Source organism: Haematobia irritans, chromosome 3, assembly GCF_050003625.1.
Source record: "Haematobia irritans isolate KBUSLIRL chromosome 3, ASM5000362v1, whole genome shotgun sequence".
NCBI classification, from domain to species: Eukaryota; Metazoa; Arthropoda; class Insecta; order Diptera; family Muscidae; genus Haematobia; species Haematobia irritans.
The window spans coordinates 78007635-78023655 of NC_134399.1; the positions used below are offsets into that span (position 1 = coordinate 78007635).

General features: G+C 35.2%; 1 long non-coding RNA gene across 1 annotated transcript; it reads left to right on the top strand.

Moving 5' to 3' along the window:
- The first annotated feature begins 7487 nt into the window (after nucleotides 1-7487).
- Nucleotides 7488-8075, top strand: LOC142228289 (uncharacterized). Its single transcript, XR_012720123.1, has 2 exons — nucleotides 7488-7618; nucleotides 7876-8075. It is a non-coding gene; the product is annotated as an uncharacterized LOC142228289 (long non-coding RNA).
- The last annotated feature ends 7946 nt before the right edge of the window (nucleotides 8076-16021 follow it).

Here is a 16021-nt window from a genome sequence, read left to right on the forward strand (position 1 = left end):
AGTTGGTATTGATGTGGGTCGGATGGTATTGCAAATAGGCCATATCGGATCACTTTTACGTATAGCCCCCATATAAACCGACGCTCAGATTTGGCTTGCGGAGCCTCTTGGAGGAGCAAAATTCATCCGATCCGGCTGAAATTTGGTACATGGTGTTAGTATATGGTCTTTAACAAATATGCAAAAATTGGTCCACATAGTTCCGTAATCATATATAGCCCCCATATAAACCGACCCCTCGACTTGGCTCGCGGAGCCTCTAAGAGAAGCAAATTTCATCCGATCCGACTGAAATTTGGTACATGGTGTTAGTATATGGTCTCTAACAACCATGCAAACTTTGGTACACATCGGTCCATAATTATATATAGCCTTCATATAAACCGATCCCCAGATTTGACTTCCGGAGCCACATGGATGAACAAAATTCTTCCGATTCGGTTGAAATTTAATACGTTGTGTTAGTACATGGTCTTTAACAACCATGCAAAAATTGGTTCACATCGGCCCATAATTATATATAGCTCCCATATAAACCGAAAAAAACAACTTTGGCGACGTATTAAGCACGTGTTATGCGGTTGTTAGAAAAATGTAGTTATCAAATTGTACCAAAACAAGTATATACAACAGTAAGTTCGGCCTGGCAGAATCTTAATTACCCACCACCATGAATCAAATATTATAGTTCTCTTTAAAATTTCAGGGGGATTTGATGACGGATATTCTCCCAAGCAGAGCAGTTCAACCAGTACACTTCGCGAAGATACATTTAAAGATTTTACCTCTGAAGACTATATCCGATTCTGGATATATAAGAACCATTTCTGTTTCTGGGGGCTATACCAAAACATGGACCGACACTGACCATTTTTGGCACACCTCTTTATGGTCCTAAAATAGCTCTAGGTTTCCAATTTCAGGCAAATTGTATAAAAACTACAGATTCTATAACCCCACGAAATAAAATATGAAGATCGGTCTATATGGAGGCTATACCAAAACATGGACCGACACTGACCATTTTTGGCGCACATCTTTGTGGTCCTAATATACCTCTAGATTTGCATTTTCAGACAAATTAGATAAAAACTACGGATTCTATAAGCCGAAGAAGTAAAATCTTGAGATCGGTGTATATGGGGGCTATACCAAAATATGGACTGATACTCACAATTTTTGGCACCCCTCAATATGGTCATAAAATACCTCTAGATTTCCAATTTCAGGCAAATTGGGTAAAAACTACGGGTTCTATAAGCCCAAGAGCCCAAATCGGGAGGTCGGTTTATATGGGGTCTATATCAAAACCTGGACCGATATAGCCCATCTCCGAACTTGAGCTGCCTGCAAACAATAAGAGTTTTTGTCAAAAAAATGATCAAGTTACCTGTAATGCTATCGTGAGCGGTATAATAAAGTTAATATTTCTATGCGAAATTTTCATGTGAATAATAATGTAACCCAAATGTGGCACATAGAAAAAGTTCATTATGGCTCGAAATGGAATTGTAGACCAAAGAACTTAATTTTCTGCCCATATGTATGCTCGTGAACTTATTGATGGACAGCCTAGAATGAATATCAGCATGGAAGGAATATTTCCAGGATTTATTTTAGCACTCCGATCAATGTAACAAGAAAACATTTGCCCATCACCGATATGTCACACAATGGACAATACATTCGCATTAATATGTTAATACGTACATATGTACACAGTCTTTACGTCCGTACTCATATATACTATTTAACCTTTTGACTACCAATGTCTCTACAGAGGATATTTAAAAATACCTTATAATCTAAATGCGTTGATCTAGCTATATACGTCATTCCTTCCGACCAGCTGTTTTGAAAAAAAATGTCAGAATTGTTAAACCCAAGTTGACCTCAGTTCAACAAAATTTTCCTTTATGTAAAGATACCCATCTTATGATCAATCACCTAACTATAAGGACAGAACGGCTCAGAGCAATACGTCTTCTATGCTAAGCTAAATTACCATTCGTATTTTAAGGACATGAACTTTGGCCTCATGAAGATACTTTTTTCAGCGTAATTATACACTCCACCATAGGATGGGGGGTATATTAACTTTGTCATTCCGTTTGTAACACATCGAAATATTGCTCTAAGACCCCATAAAGTATATATATTCTGGGTCGTGGTGAAATTCTGAGTCGATCTGAGCATGTCCGTCCGTCCGTCCGTCCGTCCGTCTGTTGAAATCACGCTAACTTCCGAACGAAACAAGCTATCGACTTGAAACTTGGCACAAGTAGTTGTTATTGATGTAGGTCGGACGGTATTGAAATTGGTCCACTTTTACATATAGCCCCCATATAAACGGACCCCCAAATTTGGCTTGCGAGAAGCAAATTTCATCCGATCCGGCTAAAATTTGGTACATGGTGTAAGTATATGGTCTCTAACAACCATACAAAAATTGGTCTACATCGGTCTATAATTATATATAGCCCCCATATAAACCGATCCCCCGATTTGGCTTGCAAGGCCTCTAAGAGAAGCAAATTTCATCTGATCCGGCTGAAATTTGGTACATGATGTTAGTATGTGGTCTTTAACAACTATGCAAAAATTGGTCCACATAGGTCTATAATTATATATAGCCCCCATATAAACCGATCCCCCGATTAGGCTTGCGAGGCCTCTAAGAGAAGCAAATTGCATACGATCCGGCTGAAATTTGGTACATGGTGTTAGTATGTGGTCTTTAACAACCATGCAAAAATTGGTCCACATCGGTCTATAATTATATATAGCCACCATATAAACTGGTCACCAGATTTGAACTCAGGAGCCTCTTGGAAGACCAAAATTCTTCTGATTCAGTTGAAATTTGGTACGTGGCGTTAATATATGGCCTCAAACTCCCATGCAAAAATTGGTCGAAATTGGTCCATAATTATATAGGCCCCATATAAACCGATCCCCAGATTTGACCTCCGGAGCCCCTTGGAAGAGCAAAATTTTTCCCGTTCGGTTGAAATTTGGTACGTGATTTTAGTATATGGTATCTAACAACCATGCAGGAATTGGTTCTTATTAGCCCATAATATAGCTCCCATATAAACCGATCCCCAGATTTGACCTCCGGTGCCTTTTGTGAGAAGCAAAATTCATGCGACCTGCTTGAAATTTGGTACGTGGTGATCGTATATGATATAAACCCATCCCGAGATTTCGTTTTGGAGGAGCAAATTTCATCCGAGTGAATTGAAATTTGGTACATTGTGCTAGTATATGGTCGTTAACAACCATGCCTAACTAGGTCCTTATCGGTCTACAGTTATATATATATCCCTCAGATAAATCAATTTCCAATCACACAAACATAGGTCCATACCAAGTTCATAATTGTATATAGCCCCCATATAAGCGACCCCCATATTTCAATTCTGGCTCTCTACGTACCGTGCAAAAAGTCCATATCGATTCGTAATTATTTGTAGACTAACATGTACCACGTATGGACTAACTCACAATTTAGAAAACGATGTTAAGAAGTTTTAAGATACCAGAACCCAAGTATTTCGATTGTGGATGACAGTCTTTCGTAGAAGTTTCTACGCAATCCATGGTGGAGGGTACATAAGATTCGGCCTGGCCGAACTTACGGCCGTATATACTTGTTTTTTTTTTACCCTCCACCATAGGATGGGGGTATACTAACTTTGTTATTCCATAAAGTATATATATTCTGGATCTTGGTGAAATTCTGAGTCGATCTAAGCATGTCCGTCCGTCCGTCTTTTGAAATCACGCTAACTTCCGAACGAAACAAGCTATCGACTTGAACATATCGAAAATATAGTCTCTAGACGCCCAAGAAGTAAAACCGAGAGATCGGTCTATATGGGGTATACCACAAAATGGACCGATACACCTCAATTTCGGCACATATATATGGGGATATATACGGACCATTTTCAAAACACCTCTTTATGGTCCTAAAATACCTCTAGATTTTTAATTTCAGGCAAATCGGATAGAAAATACAGTTTCTAGACGCCCAAGAAGCAAAATCGGGAGATCGGTCTATATAGGGGCTATACCAAAACATGGTCCGATGGGCACCAGTTTCGGCACACATCATTATGGTCCTCAAGTACCTCTAGATTTTCAATTTCAGGCTAATTGGACAAAAACTACGTTTTTTATAAGCCCAAGACCCCAGATCGAGAAATCGGTTTATATGGGGACTATATCAAAACTCAGATCGATATAGCCCATCTTAGAACTTGACCTGCCTGCAACCAAAAAACGAATCTGTGCCAAATTTCAGGACGAGAGCGCAATTATTGAAGGCTGTAGCGTGATTATAACAGACAGACAGACGGACATGCTTATATCGTCTTAGAATTTCTCCCTGATCAAGAATATATATACTTTATATAGTCGGAAATCGACATTTCGATGTGTTACACACGGAGTGACAAACTTATTATACCCCCATCACCATTCTATGGTGGTGGGTATAAAAAATAAAAAACTTTCGACCATATTTGTATCTATATGCTCTTAGTCCAAGTATATTAAAAAATGGAAAATTTTAGTCAGTGTCAGTAGGTTTAATTCGGTGGTGAAAGGGTTAACCACATAAGCATATAATATGTACATTAATAGTACAACACGTAAAGTATGTGGTTACCTTATATAAAGAAAACTTAAGTAATGTTAATTCGTTGGTCAGTATATCCACAATCAAGAGAAATTCTCTTTGCAATTTGCAACACTGCCAATCCACATATTTATGCAGTAGATGGCAAGTAAATATTAAAGCCTCGGACGGACTCGCACTCGATATGTATACAAGAGGTCAGCAGCACATTTAAATTTTGCGGTAAAGAAATGAAAATATTTTTAATATGACCTCTAGTGAATTAAAGGCATTTTCATGTCATGTTTTACACCTTCCATAGTCGAGAGAACAAAATTAATGAGTTTTTTTTCGTATAGGAACTATTCAAAAAAAAAGTGTTTTTTTTTTCAATTCTTTCTGATGTAGTTTCAAAATGGGAATTCATTTAAAATGTATAAATTATGAGTAGATTTTCGAACTGAGAAAAGTTGAAAAATATGTGGAGCATCGTTTGCCTATTTCAAGTGTATAATGAGTGGCGACGCGTGGTGCCAAGACATTTATTCATTGAAAATTAAACCTTTAAAATTTATAACAATTCTTTGTTTAAGATTATACACTGAAAGACAAAAACCAGCTACACTTTGTTCAAAATGTTTTATTTAAATCGAAGCTTAAGTTATATGTAACTTACGAACGCCGAAATGGATCCATATCGGTCCATAATTATATATAGCCCCCATATAAACAGAGGCTCTTGGAAAAGCAAATTGAATCGTGATGTTTGTATATGGCCTATCGGTCTATAATATAACCCTTTGTAAAATCATCCAGAGATTTGCTTTATAGGGCCTCTTGGAAGAACAAATTACATCCGATCCGATCGAAAGTTGGTGACTACCTATAACATTATAACTACCATGCCAAAATTTGTCCACATCGGTCCATAACTATACACTGAAAAAACAGTGAACCCACCAGGAAGAAAACTTTTTGTTAATTTTAGAAAATTTTGAATATTTTTAGAAAATTTTAACTAAACCGTATTACAATCGCTAGCATCACGCCGATATCACAAAAATAAGTAAATAGTCTTCGACAAATTCAAGAAAATTTATTAGACATAATCAATTTTTTTCACTTGCTAAAGAAAATTTTGTAGTTTGAAGGAAAAAATTGGAGTTCAAAAATGCAAGAATGCCTTTAGTGACATACGAAGTTTATGATTGACGCATTTTTGGTAAAATTTATAAATTTAAAGAAATAATGAACTATTTTGTGAGAAGTAAGAATTTAGTAAATCTTTTTGCTTAATTTGTGTATAATTTTTCCCGTTTTTTAGTTCATTTAACTACACTGAAAAAAACCAGTAAAGATTTTGTCTTTACTTTAAAAAATTTGGTATTGATTCCGTTCCAAAGAAGCGGAGAATACAAGTAAGGATACTTTTAAGACACAATTCTCATTTAAATTTGGGTTTTGTGTACTTGCTTCTAGGAAGCCAATTCAAAATTTTCGCTTTCTCAGCTTTTTTTCTTCATATGCTATAAAATTCCTTTAAAAATGAGTCAGCGACAACTTAATTTTCCAAATTAAGACTCGGCTTCCAGTAGAAATTATGCTATGTTTCAATTAAAAACGCCTTTAAAATAAAGTTTTGAAAAACATGTCCTATATTTGAACGATTTTTTGCTTTGTAGTCAGGATGCAAAAAGACAACAAATTTAAAGACAATTTCATTAAATTTAAAGAATTTTTCTGAATTATTGAAGTCAAGATGACAAGATGACCATTTTTAAGTCAAATCTCTTAATTATAAGGATAATACGACTTCATTGAAAAGTTTATCGACTTTTGGACAAGGATAAAAAACTTTATATTAGAGAAATGCGTCTTCTATGCTAAGCAAAATTTGCATTCGTATTTTAAAGACATGAAATCTTTGACCTCACGACAATATTTTTTTCAGTGTAACGTATGCAATAAATTATTAGAGTAAAGCAAACTTTCTCAAAACATAATAATTCCATGAACTAAAATAAAGTTAAATTGACTTCAGTGAAATAGAAAGTTCACTTTTTTTGAGTGTACACAGAAAAAAATGAAGCAATAAAAAATCAATTATTGGCATATTTGAATAAAAAATTTAAATTAAATTTTTATTAAGTCAATTACGAAAATAATTGGTGGAATGGAGAACTGTCTAAAATATCCAAAGTCTCTGATAATTGAATTCACAATCCATCAATTACTTTATTTAATTGGACCAAGTGTAGAAGTTATTGACTTTAGTATACTAACCCTGTAGGAAATTGAGGTGACTTTAAGTTAATAAATTGTTAGTCATAACTGAGTCACAGGTGACTCAAAACCTAAATCATTTCCCATGTAAAATCCAATTCAGTTTTAACACGCGTTGTCATTGGAACGAGTCAGTCCTCACTCAACCCTGCATAAGCTTCAGCTAACCAAAAGTTAACTCAAAGTGAGTTAACTTTATGCTGATAATATATGAGCACACTATGAGTTAGCTCCTAACTGATTAGATTATGGTGAGCTCTTTGAGGATAAATTGAAACAAATATAAAAAGCCAAATCCAAATTGGCAGTTATAGAAGTCAATACATATTTTATGTTTGTTTATTTGAATTGTTTCCATGACTTTACTTCACTTAAATATGCATCAGCTTAGAGTGAGCGAAAAAGTAACTCATTGCTCATTGTCTAGAAAAAGTGAGTTTGGGAAAAATCCAACTGACTCAAGTTAGTAAAAAGTTAGTTTGTTTTGAGTGAGTTCGAGAAATTCCTACAGGGAAGTAATTGCTCAACACAAACAACATATATTGTTGACGTTACTAGGCAACGAAACAAAAATAAATAGCACACTTATAAAAACAGAATTTTATTGTAATCTTTGAAGAACACGGATCTCTAAATCGCTAGTACGCTCGAAAATATTCTACGCGCTCCTTCGAAAAGTTCTATTAAAAGTCTTTTGTAGTGTTGCTATAGGTAAGTATCTTCATTCTAAACCACGTTTACGTCAGTTAGATATATGTGCGTGAGGAAAATTTCAGTCACGAAATTTCACGAAAAGTATTACATTTTTGCCCACGAAAGTATAAATTCTATCCTGAGGGTGAATTTTAGCGTGAAGATTAATTTTATCATATTTTTTCGTGATCGTGATTTTGAAGAAATTTTACTCAGGAGCATTCCCAAACAAATTTTGTTTTTCACTCACTCTAACGCAACACATATTTTTTTAGTCCCATGCAAATGAAGGAACAATTTACATTAACGACAAAAATTATTTGATGACTATCAGAATTACATGGCTTAAAGTATGGTTGGCGGTTGTACGAACAAAAGGTAATAAGTATATACGGCCGTAAGTTCGGCCAGGCCGATGCTTATGTACCCTCCACCATGGATTGCGTAGAAACTTTATCTAAACACTGCCATCCACAATCGAATTACTTAGGTTCCGGTAACGCTTGCCAATGGCAAGGTGTCTTAAACCTCCTAATACCATCTTCTAAATCGTAGTTATATTAAATTAACAAAATTTTCTATAGAAATAACATTTTAACAAAATTTTCCATAGAAATAAAATTTTGACAAAATTTTCTATAAAAATAAAATATTGACAAAATTTTCTATAAAAATAAAATTTTGACAAAATTTTCTATAAAATTAAAATTTTAACAAAATTTTCTATAGAAATAAAATTTTAACAAAATTTTCTATAGAAATAAAATGTTGGTAGATTCTTTTTGCTCGAGTGGCAACCATGATTATGAACCGATATGGACCAATTTTTGTGTGATTGGGGATCGGCTATATATAACTATAGACCGATATGGACCAATTTTGGTATGGTTGTTAACGGCCATATACTAACACCACGTTCCAAATTTTAAACGGATCCGATGAATTTTTCCCCTCCAAGAGGCTTCGGAGGTCAAATCTGGAGAACGGTTTATATGGGGGCTATATATAATTATGGACCGATATGGACCAATTCTGGCACGGTTGTTAGAGACCATATACTAACACCATGTTCCAAATTTCAACCGGTTCGGATGAAATTTGCTTCTCTTTGAGGCTCCGCAAGCCAAATCTGGGGATCGGTTTATATGGGGGCCATATATAATTATGGACCGATGTGGACCAATTTTTGCATGGTTGTTAGAGACCATATGCACACATCATGTACCAAATTTTAGCAGGATCGGATGAAATTTGTTTCTCTTTGAGCCTCCGCAAGCCAAATCTGGGGATCGGTTTATATGGGGGCTACATATAAAATTATGGACCGATGTGGACCAGTTTTAGCATGGTTGGTAGAGACCATATACCAATACCATGTACCAAATTTCAGCCGGATCGGATGATGTGTTACAAACGGAATGACAAAGTTAATATACCCCCATCCTATGGTGGAGGGTATAAAAATCTACCATTTTTGATAGAATTCTATCGACTGTGGCAACCATGATGACGATTAAAAAATGCAGTATTCGGGGAATAAAGAAATAAATATATCCGACGACATTATTATGTCTATTGAGATCAATGAATTTTTGTCAGCGTGTAAACATAAATAGCCTATAACTAATTGCCTGGAATACAATACACACCTTTCACTCTACGAAGTAGGGATCAGCTACTTGTAGCTACCATCTGTGTTATAATTCACCATGGCGATTGCAGCTTTATTCCCATTTAGTGGTCAATTTTGCCAATTAAATTAAATAAACGATAATGAATCAAAAGGTTATGATTGCAATGTTATGGGCTCCAGTGTATATTTTGCACCGACATATGTTACTTTAATTAAGTATTTCATAGTCGGAGCACAGAGCACAGAACTCCGAACGAAATGACCTCATTGTGACATATTTTCACAAAGAATTTGATATCATTCTTGTGAAATTTTATGGGCGAACAAATGCCTGGTGCTGGTGTTGGTGTTGGCGGTGCTGACGATGGCTTTTTGTGGCGCCTTCTTAACGCCAATTTAATTTATGGCAATTTTTGTGCTCTTAGGCAGAGTGGAAAAAAGTTTAATTGCACATTTGTTCTTTTTTTTTACAGAAAATATGTACATTTTGTACTTTCGTAATAAAACATAAATCTCCGGCTGCACGTTTTTTTTCTTTATTTGTCGAGAGCACAAAGATTTAAGAAAACAAATGTGTTTGAAATGATTTATATTGGAATTCTCATATTGAACATTGCGGTGATTACAAACGCAAGGAATTCTCCAACAGACATTAAAGATCACAAGAAATGTGAGTTCTTCGGGTATGTGGGACTCTTTAACACATTCGTGTTTTTGTTTTGTTTGTGGCTTATTCGACAGCGACAGATGTTAGTTGAATGAATTTTTGTAAGTGATTAAGAAATAATTTGGATTAGCTTTTATGCACTTAAAAAATCTATACACTTTTTAACCCATGTGCTTTGCAAGAAGTGTTTTCTCTTCTGAGGAACGAAATTCTAGGCAATCGAAGTTTTCTTTTAACTCAAAAATTCGGGTTTACTTCCTGAAGATACTTTAAAACAAAAAGGAATTCCATTTGCCTAAAATTTTAGACTCAAATTTTAATGACCTGGGGGAGTATAACGTTAGTAAAAATATATTGGAAATATTTAAATTTAAAGCCATTGCATAAAATTTGGCAAATCCGCATTTGTGATTTATCGGTCGCAGAGATGGTTCGAGTAGCAATATTTTGGGTTTTCTATTTTCAAAAAAATTTTAAAGGTCGATAACGTCATATAACTGTGTAAAACGTAAATAAACGTAGTAAATACTTACAGGGTCCTTGGATTTATTTTCACAAACAATTTTCAATATCCTAAGGCATGAAACCGTTATATTGAAGTGTTTTAGATTTTTTTATAATAGTAATATTTTGAAATTTTTATTGAAAAAAAGTACCGAGTCAATTGGAGGAAAATCCCATTGAAAATGGATATAAAATATGAAACATTATACCATATTTGCCCAACTCTGGCGTACATATATATCTAAATCTGAACCGAATTTGACCAAATTTGGCATGCATAGTTAGAAAAATAATTCTGTTATCTCTGCAAAATTTCACGTAAATCGGAGTATAACTTTGTCCTCCGTGGTCATATCAGTGTAAATTGGGCAAAGATATATATAGGACCTATATATAAATCTGAACCGATTTCAAGCAAATTTGGCAAACTCAACGATACTATTAGGCGTACTCTTTGTGCAAAATTTGAAGCAAATCAGTACAAAACTCTGGCGTTTGAGCCCATATAAGTGAAAATCGGACGAAAGATATACACGGGAGCCATATCTCAATCTGAACCGATTTCAACCAAATTTGGCAAACTTGGCCAAACTTCAACCAAATTTGGCAAACTTGGCAAAACTATACTACTAAACGTACTCTTTGTGCAAAATTTGAAGGAAATCAGAGCAAAACTCCGGCTTTTGGTGTCATAGAAGTTCAAATCGGACGAAAGATATATATGGGAGTTATATCTAACTCTGAACCGATTTTAGCCAAATTTACAACACTTAAAGATACTATTAAATGTACTCATTGTACAAATTTTTGCTAAATTTTAAGAATATACGTTAATAAATACGTCAATTATGACCAGATCGGCGATAAATATTTATAGCAGCTATATCTAAATCTGAACCGATTTTTTCAAAATCAATAGCGATTGTCTTTGAGCCAAAGTGAAACTCTGTGCCAAATCTGAAGAAATTCTGAGTCGATCTGAGCATGTCCGTCCGTCCGTCCTTCCGTCTGTTGCAATCACGCTAACTTCCGAACGAAACAAGCTATTGACTTCGAAACTTGGCACAAGTAGTTTTTTTTATGTAGGTCGGACGGTATTACAAATGGGCCATATCGGTCCACTTTTACGTATAGCCCCCATATAAACGGACCTCCAGATTTGGTTTGCGGAGCCTCTAAGAGAAGCATATTTCATCCGATCCGGCTGAAATTTGGTACATGGTGTTAGTATATGGTCTCTAACAACCACGCAAGAATTGGCCAATATTGGTCCATAATTATATATAGCCCCCATATAAACCGATCCCCAGATTTGGCTTGTGGAGCCTCTAATAGAAGCAAATTTCATCCGACCCGGTTGAAATTTGAAACATAGTGTTAGTATATGGTCTCTAACAACCGTGCCAGAATTAGTCCATATCGGTCCATAATTATATATAGCCCCCATATAAACGGTTCTCCTGATTTGACCTCCGGATCCTCTTGGAGGAGCAAAATTCTTCCGATCCGGTTAAAATTTGGAACGTGGTGTTAGTATATGGCCGCTAACAACCATTCCAAAATTGGTCCATATCGGTCTATAGTTATATATAGCTCCCCAATCACACAAAAATTGGTCCATATGGGTTCATAATCATGGTTGCCACTCGAGCCAAAAATAATCTACCAAAAATTTTATTTCTATAGAAAATGTCGTCAAAATTTTATTTCTGTAGAAAATTTTGTTAAAATTTTATTTCTATAGAAAATTTTGTCAAACTGAATTATATACGTATTTAACCGGCCTCTTTTTTTACGGGGTATATATGGACTTACAATTGAGAAAACGGTGTTAAGAAGTTTTTAGATACTGTGAGCTATAAAATACTCTCATATATATTTACTTTGTTAGAGATTTTTGTTTTGATCTAGTTAGTTTGGAATTGTTACAATTTTGCTTGTCGAATAATTTCAATGTACAGAAAAATGTATTTGTCATTCTAAGAAAATGACGAAAAGCCATCAGAATATTTTTTTTTTGTTGCAAACTGAGACCGGCTAAAAAGAAATAAATTTATTTGAATATTGCTGTGGATTAGAACGCGAAATACATTTACATTTATTACATATATGGGAGGAACTGGGGAATTTCTCGTACCTCCCAATGCATTTTTACAATCATTACGCATTACCGCATAATAATATCCACGGAAAAAACATCATCTGACCGGGCGATTGTGCAACTTAACTGGCAGCGTATGACACACGGGCGGATACGTGCTAAATAACTGATTGCGAATCTTGAATGGGCCGTTACGTATACGCTATGTACAATCGGCATATTTCAATTATCTCATTATTATCAGCATAAAAAGTTAAAAGAATTTTTACAAAGAAGTCGTTCCGAAGGAATCTGTGTGGGCAATACCTTAGTGACCAAAGTTTTCCCAAATATTCTTATTATATTGTTCAACGTATAAGGAAATTACACTATACAATTGCTTGTTAAGAGTGAATAATTTTTTACTAAGCAAGCCAGAAACCGGAAGTGACAACAGGCCTGCGGTCATCAGGGAAAATTTTGCTGGTGAGTCACAAAAATGAATTTTAAGACAAATTATTCACTCATTTTCTACACAAAATAAACACAAATTCGGAATTAGTTCTAAACACTTATTTACATTATTTTTGTATGACGTAATTCAATTTTGTTTATGCACCGTTGAATTTTAAATAATTTAATTCATTAATTTTTTTATTACATTCTTTTTAAATAGTTTAATATAACAATATTTCGATATATAGTCATATATTTAATAGGTTCATTTAACTTTCTTCGCCTCGCGGTTTACATAAATAAACTTCTTCGTATATAAACAATTAAAATATGAATTAAGTTAGTTTCTTTCCACGAAGGGCTCGGAGAGCGTTCCCAGCAAAAAATTTTAAGAAATCTAGAAGCAGTAAAAAATGTCCTTACATACTGTATGCGCTAATATTCAGCGCATACTTTTTTGCTTACAAAAGAAGGAAGAAAAAATCCTCGATATTTAATTCATGCTGATTCGGAAACAAGAAAGTAAAGGACATACGATTTAATGCATACTATGTCGTTTACAAAACAGCACAAAAGTATGTTAGTTTCAAACTCGTTGTAAAACTTTGCCGAATTGAAAGCACTTGGGTATGCGAGATCTCATTTAGTGCATCATATCTCGTATACTTTGATGCACTAAAGTATGCAAGCTTTAACTTAGTTTTTAAACTGTGCAGAATACGAAGCAAGTTAGTAAGCGAGTTGAATGATTAATGCATCCATCCTCGTATACAAAAATGCTCTAAAGTAGAGGTGTGCGCGTGACACGAAATTTTCGTGACACGCGTGATTCACGCGTGAGTCACGTGATTCGTGAATGAAATTTTGACCAAATCACGTGAATGTGCGTGAATGGGACTGAACAAAAATGTGTCGTGCGTGATCGTGCGTGAACATCAAATTCTGTTCGTGAATGTGCGTGAGTAAATTTTTTTCAAAATCACGCTCACGACAAAATTCACGTTCACGAAAAAATTCACATTCACGAACAATTCACGCTCACGACAAAATTCACGCTCACGAAGAAATTCACGTTCACGAAGAAATTCACATTCACGAAAACTTCACACTCACGATGACATTCACGTTCACGAAAAATTCACGCTCACGAGAAAATTCACGCTCACGAAGAAACTCACATTCACGAAAAATTCACGCTCACGATGAAATTCACGTTCTTCTTGTGCAAAATGTTAAGCAAAGTGGGGTAAAACTCTGGCTTCTGGGGCCATATAAGTTCATATCGGGCGAAAGCTATATATCGGAGCTATATCTAAATCTGAACCGATTTCAACCAAATTTGCAAAATTTCAACTAAATCGGAGCAAAAAATTGGCCTCTGTGGGAAAATAAGTGTAAATCGGGCGAAAGCTATATATGGGAGCTATATCTAAATCTGAACCGATTTGGCTGATATTTGGCAAGTTTTTCGAGACTCATAAAATATTCGGATGTACGGAATTTGAGGAAGATCGGTTGATATACACGCCAATTATGATCAGATCGGTGAAAAATATATATGGCAGCTATATCTAAATCTGAACCGATTTTTTCCAAAATCAATAGGGATCGTCTTTGAGCCGAAACAGGACCCTATACCAAATTTTAGGACAATCGGACTAAAACTGCGAGCTGTACTTTGCACACAAAAATACACCAACAGACAGACAGACGGACAGACAGACGGACATCGCTAAATCGACTCAGAATTTAATTCTAAGACGATCGGTATACTAAACGATGGTTCTCAGACTTTTCCTTCTTGGCGTTACATACAAATGCACAAACTTATTATACCCTGTACCACAGTAGTGATGAAGGGTATAATAATGATTGAACATTTTTACATTTTTAAATTGAAAACATACTTCCAAATAAAAAATTAATAATTTTCGGAAATAATTGGTTTCATTGGATCATTAAATTTTGGCTTAGATGTAAAAAAAATAATTCTATATAGTATAATTATAATATATGTAATTATAATATAATAAAATAAGTAAACAATAACACTATAAATCATTGATTGCCACAATTAAAAATTAATTAAGTTTTTCGGCCAAAATCAATCCAAATTTTAATTGAATTTATATTTTGATTTGATTAAAATGTTAATTGTATCTGGTAATTTTTTAATTGAGTACGTTTTCAACTTCAGATTTTTAAATAGAAATATTTTGGCGAATTTGTGTGGGTAGCTCATTTGTATCACGAGCGAGAGTGAGTAAGTTTTTAAGTTCGTACTCATTCGTGAATTACATTTTTTCGTTTGTTTTGTAAGTATAATAGTCGTGAACGTGCGTGAGTTGCATTTTACATCGTGAGCGTGCGTGAATAGTTTTTTTTATGAATCGTGAGTGTGTGGAAGTACGTTTCATTGTTCGTGAACGTGCGTGAGTAGTTTTTTTCGAATCGTGAGTGTGCGTGAATAAGTTTGTTGTTCGTGAACGTGCGTGAGTTGATATATCCCGTCGTGAGCGTGCGGTAGTCACTATTCTGCAATCGTGAGTGTTTATCTTTGCAGGATTTTGGTTCGTGAACGTGAGTGAGCGTGAATCAATAAAAACCTTCGTGCGTGAATGTTACGAATTCATTCGTGAGCGTGCGTGAGTGTGAGCAATTCCAAAACAGGCGTGCGTGATCGTGCGTGAATGTTACGAATTCATTCGTGAGCGTGCGTGAGTGTGAGCAATTCAGAAACGGGCGTGCGTGATCGTGCGTGAATGTTACGAATTTATTCGTGAGCGTGCGTGAGTGTGAGCAATTCTAAAACAGGCGTGCGTGATTGTGCGTGAATGACATTTTGAATTTGTGAGCGTGCGTGAGCGTGCGTGAAAACTCCCTCACGCGCACACCTCTACTCTAAAGTATGTAAGTTTTAATCTCTTTTTCATACGATCGCTCACGATGAAAACCGAAATCTTGTATGCGTCGTAGAAAAAATTGAGTATGGTCATCAGTTTGTGTTTGAAAGTTGTGCCAAGTGGACGTGTTCTCGCGTGTGCGTTTTTTTTTTTGTTTTTGTTAGAGTTATTTGTTTTT